This window comes from Castor canadensis, chromosome 1, assembly GCF_047511655.1.
Source record: "Castor canadensis chromosome 1, mCasCan1.hap1v2, whole genome shotgun sequence".
Classification (NCBI taxonomy): Eukaryota; Metazoa; Chordata; class Mammalia; order Rodentia; family Castoridae; genus Castor; species Castor canadensis.
The window spans coordinates 189,333,226-189,346,721 of NC_133386.1; the positions used below are offsets into that span (position 1 = coordinate 189,333,226).

The 13,496-nt window shown below is 32.6% G+C and overlaps 1 non-coding gene across 1 annotated transcript; it reads left to right on the plus strand.

The window, feature by feature from the left end:
• Positions 1–12,818: 12,818 nt before the first annotated feature.
• LOC141415766 (U1 spliceosomal RNA) lies at positions 12,819–12,982 on the plus strand. Its single transcript, XR_012440723.1, has one exon. It is a non-coding gene; the product is annotated as a U1 spliceosomal RNA (small nuclear RNA).
• Positions 12,983–13,496: the final 514 nt, after the last annotated feature.

A 13,496-nucleotide genomic window follows, 5' to 3' on the forward strand; every position in this document is an offset into this window, starting at 1 on the left:
TTCACTTCTTTGACATTTCTTCTCAAAACACATAATTTAAGTTAATCCTGACAAAAAAAATCACACAAGCCTCCATGAAGGACTTCAGCTAAAAATGTGTGGCTTCAACTATGAAAACCATCAAAGTCACAAAAAAAAAAAGGAAAGTGTAAGAAATTGTCACTGTCACGTCATTCTGAATGTAACACAATGACTAAATCAATGTATTACCCTGAATAGGGGTGGGGATAGAAGATAGTTTAAACTATAAAGAATCTTGTAAAAGGTTACAAAGAAAATAATTTTCACAATTTTAGTTTATAATAATTTGGATAATTGTATCATACTTATATAAGATGACATTTTGGGACACCAAGTGTAAGTATATGGAAACTCTTTGTACCATATTGAAAACATCATGAAAAGATCATTTTTAACAGACAAAATATACATTTTTATGTTGATAATTCAATGTATAAAATCATGTGTTTTAAATATACATATAATATATTCTAAATATATACTATTTATGTATATTCATATATGTGTATATATTACATATAAATTTTTGTTCTAAATATTTAGACTTAAACCATTTAATGAATTAGTATTTTAAAGAAAAATCACTGTCTTTCTTTTCATTAATCATTTAAATTGTAAAGTTTTTGTGACATACAATTTATCATGCTGTTTTTATGTGTGCAATTCATTGGCATTAAATCCAGTCACATCCTTTTGTAACAATGTTCCTCTTCAATCACCAGAGTTGTTTTCATCTTCAAAAATCTAAACTTTTAACTCATTACAAAATAATTCCTTCTCATTGCTCTTATCTGCTGTTTATTGCAGTTATACTTCTACTTTTTATCTCTATGAATTTGAGTAATCTAAGTACATATTATAAATTAAGTCACACAGTACTTGTTCTTTTGTGAATGGCTTATTTCACTTTATTCTTTAGTATGTGTCAGAATTTCTTAATTTTAACATGGAATCATATTCCATGGTATGCATACACAACATTTGTTTACTCATTTGTATACTGATTGGCATATGGCTTGATTACACATTTTGTTTTGTTTTGAATTTTTTGGGATGCTCTCTCTATTTTATTATTGTGTTGAGGCTATATTAAGGTGTTTACAAAAATTTGTACGTTATAGCCAATATATCATAGTTGAATATACTCCCTCCCTCATTCTCCTTTATATTGTGATGGCCTTTTTTCGTTTTATTATTTTTGCATTTACTTACATGTGTATACATTATTTAGGTCACCTCCCCTCTCTTCCTACCCTACCTCCTGGCAGAACTTATTCTCTGATTTTGTAGAAGAAAACCAAAATAAAAGATAATAAGAAAAACATGGAGTTTTAGCTAGTTTGAAATAAAGATAGCTGTACAGAGGGATTCTTTGTATTGTTTCATGCATATGTATATTGAAACCCAAACTGGTTCATCTCTACCAGACCTCTTCATATATTCCTTACATCAGAACTTCTACCATTGATTGGGATTGAATTTTATCAAAGGCTTTTTCTGCATCTATTGAGATGATCAAGTGGTTTTTGTCTTTGCTTCTATTAATGTGCTGTATTACATTTCATGATTTTGTATGTTGAGCCATTCACCTCTGCATCCCTGGGATGAAGCCAACTTGGTCATGGTGAATGATCTTTCTGTTGTTGTATTTGGCTTGCCATTACTTTATAGAGGATTTTTGCATCAGTGTTCATTAAGGAGATTGGCCTTTTTGGATGTGTCCTTGTCTGGTTTTGGAATGAATATCATACTGGCTTCATAAAGTGAATTAAGCATTGTTCCTTCCCTTTCTATTTCATAGAAAAGTTTAAGGAGTGTTGGGATTATTACTTCTTTAAAAGTCTGGTAGAATTCAGTGGAGAATACATCAGATCCTGCAATTTTCTTTCTTGGAAGAATATTGTCACTTCAATTACATTATGTGTCATAGATCTGTTTATTTGGTTAACATCATCTTGGTTCAGTTTTGGATGGTCATAACTATCTAGAAATATGTCCATTTCTTCAAAATTTTCCAATTTATTTGAATATAGATTCTCAAAGTAATCCCTGATGATTCACTGGATTTCCTTGGTGTTTGTTGTCATCTTCACTTTTTTGTTTCTGATTTTACTAATTTGTGTCCTATGCCGCCTCATTTTTGTCAGATTTGCTAGGGACTTGTCAATCATTATTTTTTTCAAAGAACCAACTTTTTGTTTCATTGATTCTCTGTATTTTTTTTGTTCTCAATTTCATTTATTTTGCCCCTTTTTTTTCTTATTTTTTACCTTCTCCTTGTTTTGGGTATAGCTTATTCTTATTTTTCTAGGAGTTTGAGATGTAACATTAGATGATTATTTAAGAACTTTCTATGTTTTAAATATATGCACTAATGGCTATAAACATTCCCCTTTGGACTGCCATTGCTGTGTCCCATAGGTCCTGATAGTTTGTTTTTTTATTTTCATTAAATTCTAGAAACTTTTTTATTTCTTCTCTTATTTTTTCTATGACTCACTGATCATTGATCAATGTGTTATTCAATTTCCAATTTTTTGCCTACTTTCTGCTGTTGCTTTTGTTGTTGTATTCTAGTCTTATTGCATTGTGATTAGATGGTATGCAGAGGGTTTTTTCAGTCTTCTTATATTTGTTGAGGCTTCCACTAGCACTAAAATATGGTCTATTTTGAAGAAAGTTCCATGTGCTGCTGAAAATAATGTATCTTGTGCTGTTGCAGGGTAAATATTCTGTAGGCATCAGTTAGGACCATTTGATATATAGAGTCATTTAGTTCTAGGATTTCTTTGTTGATTTTTTGTTGGTATGATGTATCTGTTGGTGATACAGGGGTATTAAAGTCTCTCACTACCACTGTACTGGAGTCTCTGTGTGCTTTTGAGTCTTTTACTGTATGTTTGATGATGGCAGGTAAACTGAAATTGAGTACATATATGTTGATAATTGTTATTTCCTATTGGTGTATTGCCCCTTTTATTGTATGAACTAACCTTTGTCTCTTTTGACTAATGTAAATTTGAAGTCTACTTTGTTTGATTTTAGTATTGCTACTCCTGTCTTTTTCCAGGGAGAATTAGCTTGGTAAATCTTCTTTTAGCCTTTCACCCTAAGCCAATGTTTATTTTTGTCAAAATGGTTGCTCTCTTATAAACTATAGATTGTCAGATCTTCCTTTTTAATCCAGTATTCCAAATGATGTCTTTTCATAGGGGAGTTAAGGCCACTGCCTTTCAATGCTAATAATGATAATTATGTGGTGACTGCTGTCATTTAGTTGTTATTCTTGTTTAAGAATTTGACTGTGTGCAGCCAAATGAATGCCACTCTCTGATTACTTGTCTTTTCTTCTCCTGAAGTTTCATACTTGTTGTCTTCTTGTAGTTTTGTTTGCTTTTGTCTTCTGTGGGCAGAATTCCTTGTAAGATCTTCTGTAGTGGTGGCTTGGTGGTCACCATTTCTTTTACTTTCTGTTTATCATGGAAGATTTTATTCCTCCATCAATTTTGAATGATAATTTTGCTATCTTAAGGCTAAAATTACTCTCAGTACTCAAAATATCTTACTCTATGCCTTTCTTGTTTTCAAGGTTAATGTTGAGAAATCTGCTGTTATTTTGATTGATTAACTTTTATAAGTTATTTCTTTTTTCTCTCTTACTGCCTTCAACATTCTTTCTCTGTTCTTTGTGCTAGTTGTTTTAATGATAATATGCTGTGGATAGGTTCAGCTTTGGTCAAGTCTCTTTGGTATCCTGGAGGCTTACTGTACCTGAAGGGGAAATTCTTTCTCAAGATTTGGGTACTTTCTGTTATTATTTTGTTGAATATACTATATATCCCTTTGGCTTGCACCTCTTCACCTTCTTCAATGCCCATGATTCTCAGGTCTTTTGATGGAGTTGCTGACTTCTTGCACATTCCTTTCACAGCTCTTATGTTGTTAAATAAGATTTCTTCTGTTTTTATTCTTTAATACCTATTTTTTGTCTTTGAGCTCTGAGATTCCATCTTCCACTTGTTCTGGTCTTCTCAAGAGGCCTTCCACTGTTTTTTGTTTGACTAAAAGGGCTTTTTATTGTTAGGATTTCATGTTGATTCATTCTTCTGAGGTTTTCCATATCTTTGCTCAACCCCTCTTTCATATCTTCTGTTGTCTTCTTTGTTTCATCTATTTCTTCTTATATACTCTCCTTTGCATTTCTTTGGTGCTTATTGATGTCCTTTCTGAGTTCATTTAGCTGTTTCTGTATCTTCTCAATTTTTTTATTTGTGGTGTCTTGACATTTCTTGAGTGAGTCTTGTACTTTCTGGTTAACCATGTCTTGTAGCTTCTCCATGAGTTTCTTAGTTACCTCCTCCATGATTTCCTCTTTGAGAGATTTTTTTGTAGGTGTCACTTGGCTCATTAGTGACATTTGTAATTGATTTGTTGGAGTCAGAGACTGCTTATTCATTTTCTTCATTTCTTACTAAATCCTCTATTGAACTGGTTTTTGGAGGAGTGTTATTCCCTTGCCTTCTTCTCCCCATCTCACTAATTGTTCTTGTGTAACTGTATTCTTGATTTGCTAGCTGACCATTTAATTTTTGTTTTGTAACTGGCTTAGTTGTTAGCTAGATTGATGTGCTATTTCTACCCCTGGCCTAGCAATAACAAATTTGCAGGTTCAATGACAGACCAGTTGTTTACATATTAAACAGAACAGCCCTTTGTGATATGATCTATAAACAGTGGGAGTTGGTGGGGTAATGTTTGTTTGGCTAGAGTAAGAAACTTGAATAATTGTTAAAAGCTCATTGCTCATTGATAGTTTGTCTCCTCTGGGAAGTTGGCTTGTTGCCCCACCACCACTCTCAGCCTTTGTTTCTTGTCCTGCCTTTGTTCACTGAGAGTTCAACTCCTTGTCCCACCCCCATTCTCCAAGGCTACTTTAACATTCCATCCCACAGCCCCCTTTGGGGGTAGATTACAATTCACTGATTATGTTTCTGAATATTGTTCAGGAGGGATTCAGTCTTCCAGGGGCTGTGCTGGATTATGTACTTGGGGTGGGGGGAGGGCAGTGGATAGGGGAGTTTTGTGTGGTATATGTTGCTCAACTGTTTGGTCTGTAGATTTATTCAGGCAGCTTTGAAATTGGCTGGTGGGGAGAAATGATGTGCCACTTTTCTCCAGATAGACACTTACTGGGACTGGATTCAGCCCAGAGGAGCATAGGTAGGCTTTCCATGGTTTAGGGGTCCAGGATGTTGCAGTGTTTAATTCCTTTTGATGATCTGTCATCTGCTTTTTGAAAAGAGATAAAAAGAAAAGAAGAAAGGGGAGAAATGGCTAGAGGGCTTTATTTCCCCCCAGGGCAGATAAACCCTACTGGCTGTGCCACATCAGGATTTTCCCAGCTGTTAGGTGCAATTAAAGGATCTTATAAGGGTCAGTCCTTGACTTTTATGTGCACCTAATATGTTGGCAGTTATTATTTTAACTAGAAACAATTAGAATTACCCAAATGTAGCTCTTACATCTCAAGGTGGTTTCTGGAGTCATGGAGTTCAGGAAATATGTTTCCCTACCCTATCCACCATCTTGGATCTCCTGTCTTGATTATGCATTTGACCTTTCTACTTTATTGGTGGGACAATGACATGAGGATCAAAATGTCTCTTTAATTACCTTATTCAAATTATTCTGAATATATACTGAGAAATGGAATTTCTGAATTATGAGATAATTTTCTATTTAATTTAATTTTTTTCCAGATAAACATCCAAGTTTATGAGAAATTCAGCATCTGATAAGGATGATATCTCACATCATTGAGTCAAAGATTTGCTTGTTTGGCATTTGAGAAAATATAAAATCATCTCACATTACACACACAAATATATTCTAGATTCATCAGATATCCAAATGTAAAATTTTAGCAATTTATATACCAAAACAGGATGTATGAATGGCTCAAGTAGAACAAGTATATTCCTAGGAAACATGAGGCCCTGAGGTCAAGCCCCAGTTCTACAAATAAATGAATATATAAATAAATAAAAGAAGAAAGAAAACTTAAGCAAATAGTTCTTTAATCCTTTTTTTTTATTTTGTATTATCATATTATTGTTTTACTGGGGGTACACTGTGACCATTACAAATGTTTTTATCTTAGTTGAATCCACCTCTTCCATCATTCTCTTTTTCAACCATTCTTAGATAGTTTTACCAGTTCTCAATTTTCAATTTTCATACATGAACACAAAAGGTTTTCACAATATTCACTCTCTAATAACCTTTCCTTACATTCTTTCCCTCCCTCTGGTACCATCCCCAGACAAGAATTCTTTTACTTCTTGGTCTCCATTTTTGAGAAAAAGACATTTTTGCTTGTTTACAATATCTACACAGAGAGTTTCATTATAACATTTCCATTTATATATGTGTTATATCCTGAAATGGTTCATCCCCTACATTTTTCTCCTTTTTACCTTGGTCTTCTGTTACGGTGATTTCCACAGTTTTGAAAATTCTATATTCATTCTTGCATAGAAAGTTCATAGAGCATATTCACCTTCTTGACTTCCTTCTTTCACCCTCTCTCCCTTTAGTGACCCTACCTTAGCATAACCTGTTTTTTTATTTTGAGCTTTTGCTGTTTATGTATTTATTCATTGTTCATTGTAATTTGTGTCTTGATATTATACTTGTACATGAATTTTTCTTAAGATATGAGTAAGAACAAGACACAAGGAAACATGCTGAAAACTGTTAAACAACACAGGATGGGGGGAAAGGGCAAGGAAGTACAGTAGAAGAGAGTTCCACTGACTTAAGTTTATTTAATTATTGGAAGTAGGCTATATTGTTTCTACAGCAGTTGTACCATTTTACAGATCAATTAAACACAGAGATATCACATTGCTACTCATAATCACCATCACCTTTTAAAACTTAATTTTTATAGTAGACATTATAGTAGGTGTGAACTGGCATTTCAATGTGATTTTGATTTGTATTTTCCTAATTATTAGAGACAATCTTTTTAAGTTCATACCAACATAAAATTAATTGTATAAAAGTGTTCAATTCTTTAGTTGCACCTGTTCATATGATGTATAATTTTTTTTCTTTTTTTATTATTGTTGTACGGGGATACACTGTGACATTTACAATATTTCTTAACAATACATCATAGTTGAATTCACCCCCTCCATCATTTTCCTTTATCTTCCCTCCCCCATTTGTGAAATAGTTTCAAAATACATCCATTAGTGTTTTTTTGTGGTAATGGTTATCTTTATTGTTTTGACTTTTATGTTCTATAATAGAGTTTAAAGTGGCACACAACACCTGCTAGACTATTTTTACAGTATTTTTTACTTCACTTTGTATATTACATTTTAGGTTATTGTTTATCTTCCTTTTGTTTCAGCTTGATGGTTTCTCCTTGAATTTCTTCTATGACAGGTCTAGTGGTGATTAATTCTCCCAGCTTTTATTCATCTGAAAAACTATTTTAAATGGTAGTTTTGACAGTGTATTTCTTTTAACACTTTAAACATATTTTTCTATTTTCTCCTGCATTTCTGAGAAACTTATAATATTATAATGTCTTCCACATACATGAAAATAATTTACTCTTGCAGTTACAAAATTCTTTTATTTGACTTTTATATTTTGATTATGTTTGTATGTTGTATGAACATCAGTAAGTATTTTCTAGAAGGAAATCACTGAAATTCTTGATTCTTTGTTCCATTTGATTTTTCAGACTTGGTAACAACCAACTCTCATTTACTCAGTTAAGCTTTCTTCCCCATTCTCTTCATAATGCTTTGTGTTTCTGGGTGTGTATGTGTGTTTGTTTGTGGTACTGGGGCTTGAACTCAGTGCTTCAGAAATGCTATGAAAGGTTGTGCCACTTGAGCTACACACCTAGTCTTGTTGGCTTTTAGTGTTTTCCTGATAGTGCTTTGCATTTTTGCTCAGTCTGGCCTTGCACCAAATCCTCCTAAAGTAGAAGATAGGTCTGCCATTGCCACATGGTAGATTAAAATATGCCAAGTGAAATAAAAACAGTCAGAAAATGTATATAGTATTTGGGTTAAATTATATTTGGAATCTAAAATAGTTGAAATAAGAAAAAGAGAGATTAGATTTGTGGTTACTAAAGGATAGTGGTTTGATATATATGTTCATAAGAGTACAAAGTTTCAGTTAGGGAAGAGGAATGATTTTGAGATCTACTGCTACCAACCTACTACTACCAATCTATTGATTATAGATATCAATAATAATAATGAATTACACATTTCATATTTGTTAGCATGGAATTATTAAAATGTATCAATTCAAAAATATGGAAGGTGACAGATATTTTGAATGCCCTTTATTTTGTTCTCTTGCCTTATTACTATGGCTAAGTGTTCCAAAACTATGTTTAATAAAAGTACACCTGGGCATACTTCTCTCTTTTATAATCACATGTAGAGCTTTATTTTAAAAATGCAAAAGTTCAGAAACACCACCCTTATCTTGCTCTAGAACTTAGAGGGAGAAAAGCTTCGCTTATCTCTGTTCAATATCATGCTGAAAGTTTTCACAATATTTATGTTTTTTATAATCATTTAAGTTCTTTCAGATGTTTAGTCATGATGTGTTGTTGAATTTGTCAAGTAACATTTCTACATCTATGGAGATAAACATAAGGTTATTGTCTTTCATTTTATACTATATTTTATACTTCCACATGCTTTTATGTTCTGTTTAGCACCCTTTCTTATGAATTTCAAAAAAATTACAATTTAAAAATGAAAGAAATATATTACATGTCAAGCAACTCCAGTGGTCCTCAAATTTTGTTTGTCTTGGAAGTCCTTATGTAACCATCATTATCTAATGGTCTGTTTTGCTAAGTATATTTCTTTATTGGCAGCATTTCATCAATTTGATATAGCAGGCCATTATTTTCTGTACTGTAAGCTTCTATGAGAAATTTGCTAATAGTCATGTTAAAGCTCCCTTACACATTTGACAAGTCACATTTCTTTGAAAATTCTAACATTGTCTTTGAAGTTTTGTTTTTTGATTACAATTTGTTTTTGGATAAATATCTTAAAGTCAATGTATTTGATGAAAGCCTACTGAACTTCCTGAATCCATGAAGCCATTATGGTTTTGACAGTTTTTTGCCTATTTGAGTCCCCTTTTTAAGATCTCTTAATACACATGTTGGTTCACCTGGTGGTAGCCTCTAACTAATTTAGATTGTCTTTCTTCTTTTTCATTTTTTCTGTTTCTCATATAGATAACTTCAAAGGCCATTTGTCTTATTCTCTGGTCATATTTGTGTTTATACTTCTTGATTTAGTTTTGTAATTTTTGGCTGCAGAATTTCAGCTTAGTATTTTGCCATATTACATTTTTAGTACTCTCATTTTATTAGTCCATTATCTTCTCAACTTGCTCACTGGTTTATCTTTATTGTGTAAGTGACCTTCTTTCTTCTTTATACATACTTTTTCAAGCAGTTCATTCATCTCTATTTCTTAAGTGTCTGTTGGGAAACATATTATTTTCATTTCTTCAATTTATTTTACTGATTTTTTGTGTTCTTTGAAAACTTGAATTTCTTTTCAGGTATTTAAGAAAAGCTCTTCTGGTGTTCTTTACATACAGGCTTTTCCTGAGGGGGACTGCATCAGGAAATACTTGAGTTTTCGTCTAGTTTCTTTCAAATCTCCCTTCTGATTTTTCCAAAACCCATAATCATCTGCTTTCTCTGTTCTCTGAATATGCAGTCAACATTCCATCTGAAGCTGATAGAGAATCTTGCCCCTTGATAAATGTAATGAAAACCAAGTAATGTTGAGGATATGCTATATTATTCAGCCTTCCTCAGGGTTAATAGAGCTGACTTCTGTGTCCTTTATGAATTTCACAGAGCTATGCCAGCCACAGCTATACCAGGTGGCCAGACTGCTGGTGAAAATATTTTCTGGAGAAAACATAAGTTCTACAAAGAATAGGGAGCTCATTGATAGTTGAGGGATGTTAGAGCAAATTCCAGCCTTTGCTCTCTCCTGGATAATAGCCTCAGTTCTGCCAAATTTAAGCTTTGCACAGAAGCAAATGAAGAGCCTGCCTCCCAAGCTTCCTTAGTCATGTGAGTTTTGTCAATTATGTTTTGTGCACTATGTGAGGCAAGACAGAAACTAGCTTCTTAGGAGGTTCATGGGAGTCCTAGGAAATTATTCATCTTTCCCATTCTCCACCTTATTTTCACAGAGGGAGCATTTGTGTGTGATTTCTGTGGTTGATCTTGGTGAAGGAAATAATTCAGATTTAATGATACTGATTTTATGCATTTCAGTGACTATTATTTTGTTTTTGCTCTGCTATGGCTCCCTAGAACTTCTTAAGTGAATTCTAGAATTGTCATAAAAAATTTTTGTACTTCTGTCATTGTTGATTTTTTCTTGTGGGGAACAAGAGTCAAAATTCTCTTTTAACCATTTTGTTATGCATACTACTTTAATGAGGTGTGTATTCAGAGCATTAATCATTGTTAGTCAGGTTTCTCATTTTCTTATTGTTGACCTTAATGTGTTATTCGTCTATTTTGGTTAATAGTTGTTTTTCAGATTTGTCTTCTGCAAAGATTTTCTCAAAGTTAGTGCCTAAATTTCACAGTACCTTGAATTCTATTTTACAATGGAGGAAATTTTAATTCAAAGAATCTAGTTTCTAAATTGCTGCATAGATTTTTAACTTTGCTGCTGTGTGTTAAATGTCATCATGTTAGAAAAGGAAATATAGCCTTTTTCCTGTAGTAACTTCTAGGAGACGAATTCTGAATTTAATATTCATTGCATGATCTATTGTGACTTAATTTCTCAAAATACATAGCTTTTTAGAATTTTTTGTTTTAAATGTTGATATCCTATTTTTCATTTCTATTTGGTGAAAGGCTGTCATTCCCATGTTCTTGAAATGACTCTGTGAGGGAACTATGAGTTTGTGTCACTAATGGGGATACAAGATTTGTCCACTTTTTTCTGAATCTATTGGTATAATCTTGTGACTTTTTTTAGCATGTCCATGTGACATATTACTTTTATTGATTTTCACCTTTACCTGTAAAGAATAATCCTACTTTGTTGTAGTATATAAATACTTTAAATGTTTTTGGATTTAATTTCCTAATATTTTGTTAGGGACTTTTTGCATGTACGTTCCTGGAGGACTTTGATCCATGGTTTTATACAGTATCTTTGTATATTTTATTTTATTAGAATAATGTCGGACTCACAGAATGAGTTAGGATGTTTACTTTCTGTTTCTCTTCTGAAACAGATCATAGAATATTGTTGTAAAGTCTTCCTTAAAGGTTAAGATGAATTCACCAGTGAATGCACCTAGTCCTGATGGTTTGTTTGTACTTTATAACATTGTTACTCAATGTTTAGGAAATGTAGCCGTATTCATATTGTCTACTTTTTAATATGTGAGTTTTGAAAGATTGTTACTTCATGAAATGTATACTTGTTTTGCTGTTAGGTTTGTGGGGATAGAGTTTTTCATAATCTTACTTTATTCTGTTTTCAATATCTATGGAAAATGTAGTGATGTCTTATCTTTCATTTTTAATATTAAAAATTTATGGTTTTCTTGCTTTTTCTTAATTTTTCTGGCTGGGGATTATCATTTTTATGGACTCTTCAATTAACTAATCTTAGTTTGGTTAAGTTTTCTATTGGTTTCCAGCCTTTGATTTTATTCATATTTACTCTATTTTTTTTTATTTCTTTTGCTAAGCTCCCTTGGAGTTTAATTTTCTCTTTTTTTCTAGTTTCCTAATGTAGAAGTAGATCTTGAAAATTCCTTTCTTGTAATATATATTTTTTCCTTCTGATAATTTCTTCTCTTCAAAATTTTATTTATACTCATGATATGTCTTATAAATAAAGCAATGATTTAATAACTATGCTTTTCTTCTCATTTGATCAGGGAAATCATAATACCAAAGTTAGCACAATGTCTTGCAGTCTCATCCAATTTTGAAGGTGATGAAAGTAAGGAAAATAAATCTGTTTCTCAGTAATCATTAGAAATAAAATGATTGAAAATAGGCATAATATGTGAGCTATTTCACTTTTCATTGCTACAATGAAATACTTATGCTGAATTTATGATGGCTAGAGAAATATTAAGTTCATAATTCTCAAAGTACAATGTTTGGGTCTTTATGCAAATGACATAACAATAGAAGAATTTCACATAAGAGGAAGAGATCATATCTCAAAACAGGAAGCCAGAGAAATACTCAGGTATTGGGCTTTCTCCTTTAATGGCTTGATATTGGAAATGCTTAAAGGCTTCATGAGCAGTAACTTAATCCTTCCAAAATCACATCTCAGGTGGCTTCAATACCTCCCATGAAGCCCTTCCTCTTAATGTTTCCATCACCTCCCATGTTGCCTAACTCGGTACCAAACTTTAAATATCAACCTTTGAGGGACATACTCAAATAATAGCAGTGTCTTGTCTATCTCTCTGTATATGCCCCTCTTTGTCTTTTCTTTTTGTCTTTTCTTTGTCTCTCTTTCACACAAACACAAATAACCCTATTTTAACTCTTCATACCTTTGTACTCCTGTCATTAACTTGGCATTCACTTTTTAAAGTAATATTTAGAACAGCTTAGATTCACTGAAAAAATTTAAATGAGCAAGTTTTGATATACACTTGTCCACCACACAAGCATAACTCTCCTCCAATCAATATCAGGGTGTTAAAACTGACACATCATACTTACCTGGCAAGGGAGATACCATGATGACAGAGGTGGTTTTCCCAGGGCAAGAATTATCCATTGCACTCTGGATGTGCTGACCCCTGTGATTTCCCAAAACGTGGGAAATTTGACCACATAATTTGTGGCAGTGGGGAACTGCATTCCTGTTCTCCCCTGAATAAATTAAAGTTAAAAAAAATGACACATTCAATGAATTGGTTCATAATTATCACCCCAAATTTGAGGCATACATTAGGATTCACTTTTAATGTTGTATTGAGTTTTGGAAAATGTATAATGAAATAAATCAAAATAAGTGTAGCTTCATACTCCTAAAGCATCTCTCTTCTCTACCTATTCATTGCTCTCTAACCTTTAACTACCAACTTTTGCTTTTTCTAGAATATCACATAGTTGGAGTCAGAAGCATGCAATCTTTTCAAAGTACTTTCTTTATTCACTAATACATATATTTAAGTTTCTTCCACATCTCCTTATGCTTGCATGCTGTACAGATGCTTTCGAATTTAGAGCAAGGTTATTTTCTAGTATAAATTAAAAAAATAAGTTGAACCAACCAAAATTCAGTGTTCTTTTGCTTACAATGTAGTTGAGTACCCCAGAAACCATTATATTGTCATAATATTGTATGTAAACTGTTTATAAGTCAGCGTCCTTATGTATATTATTT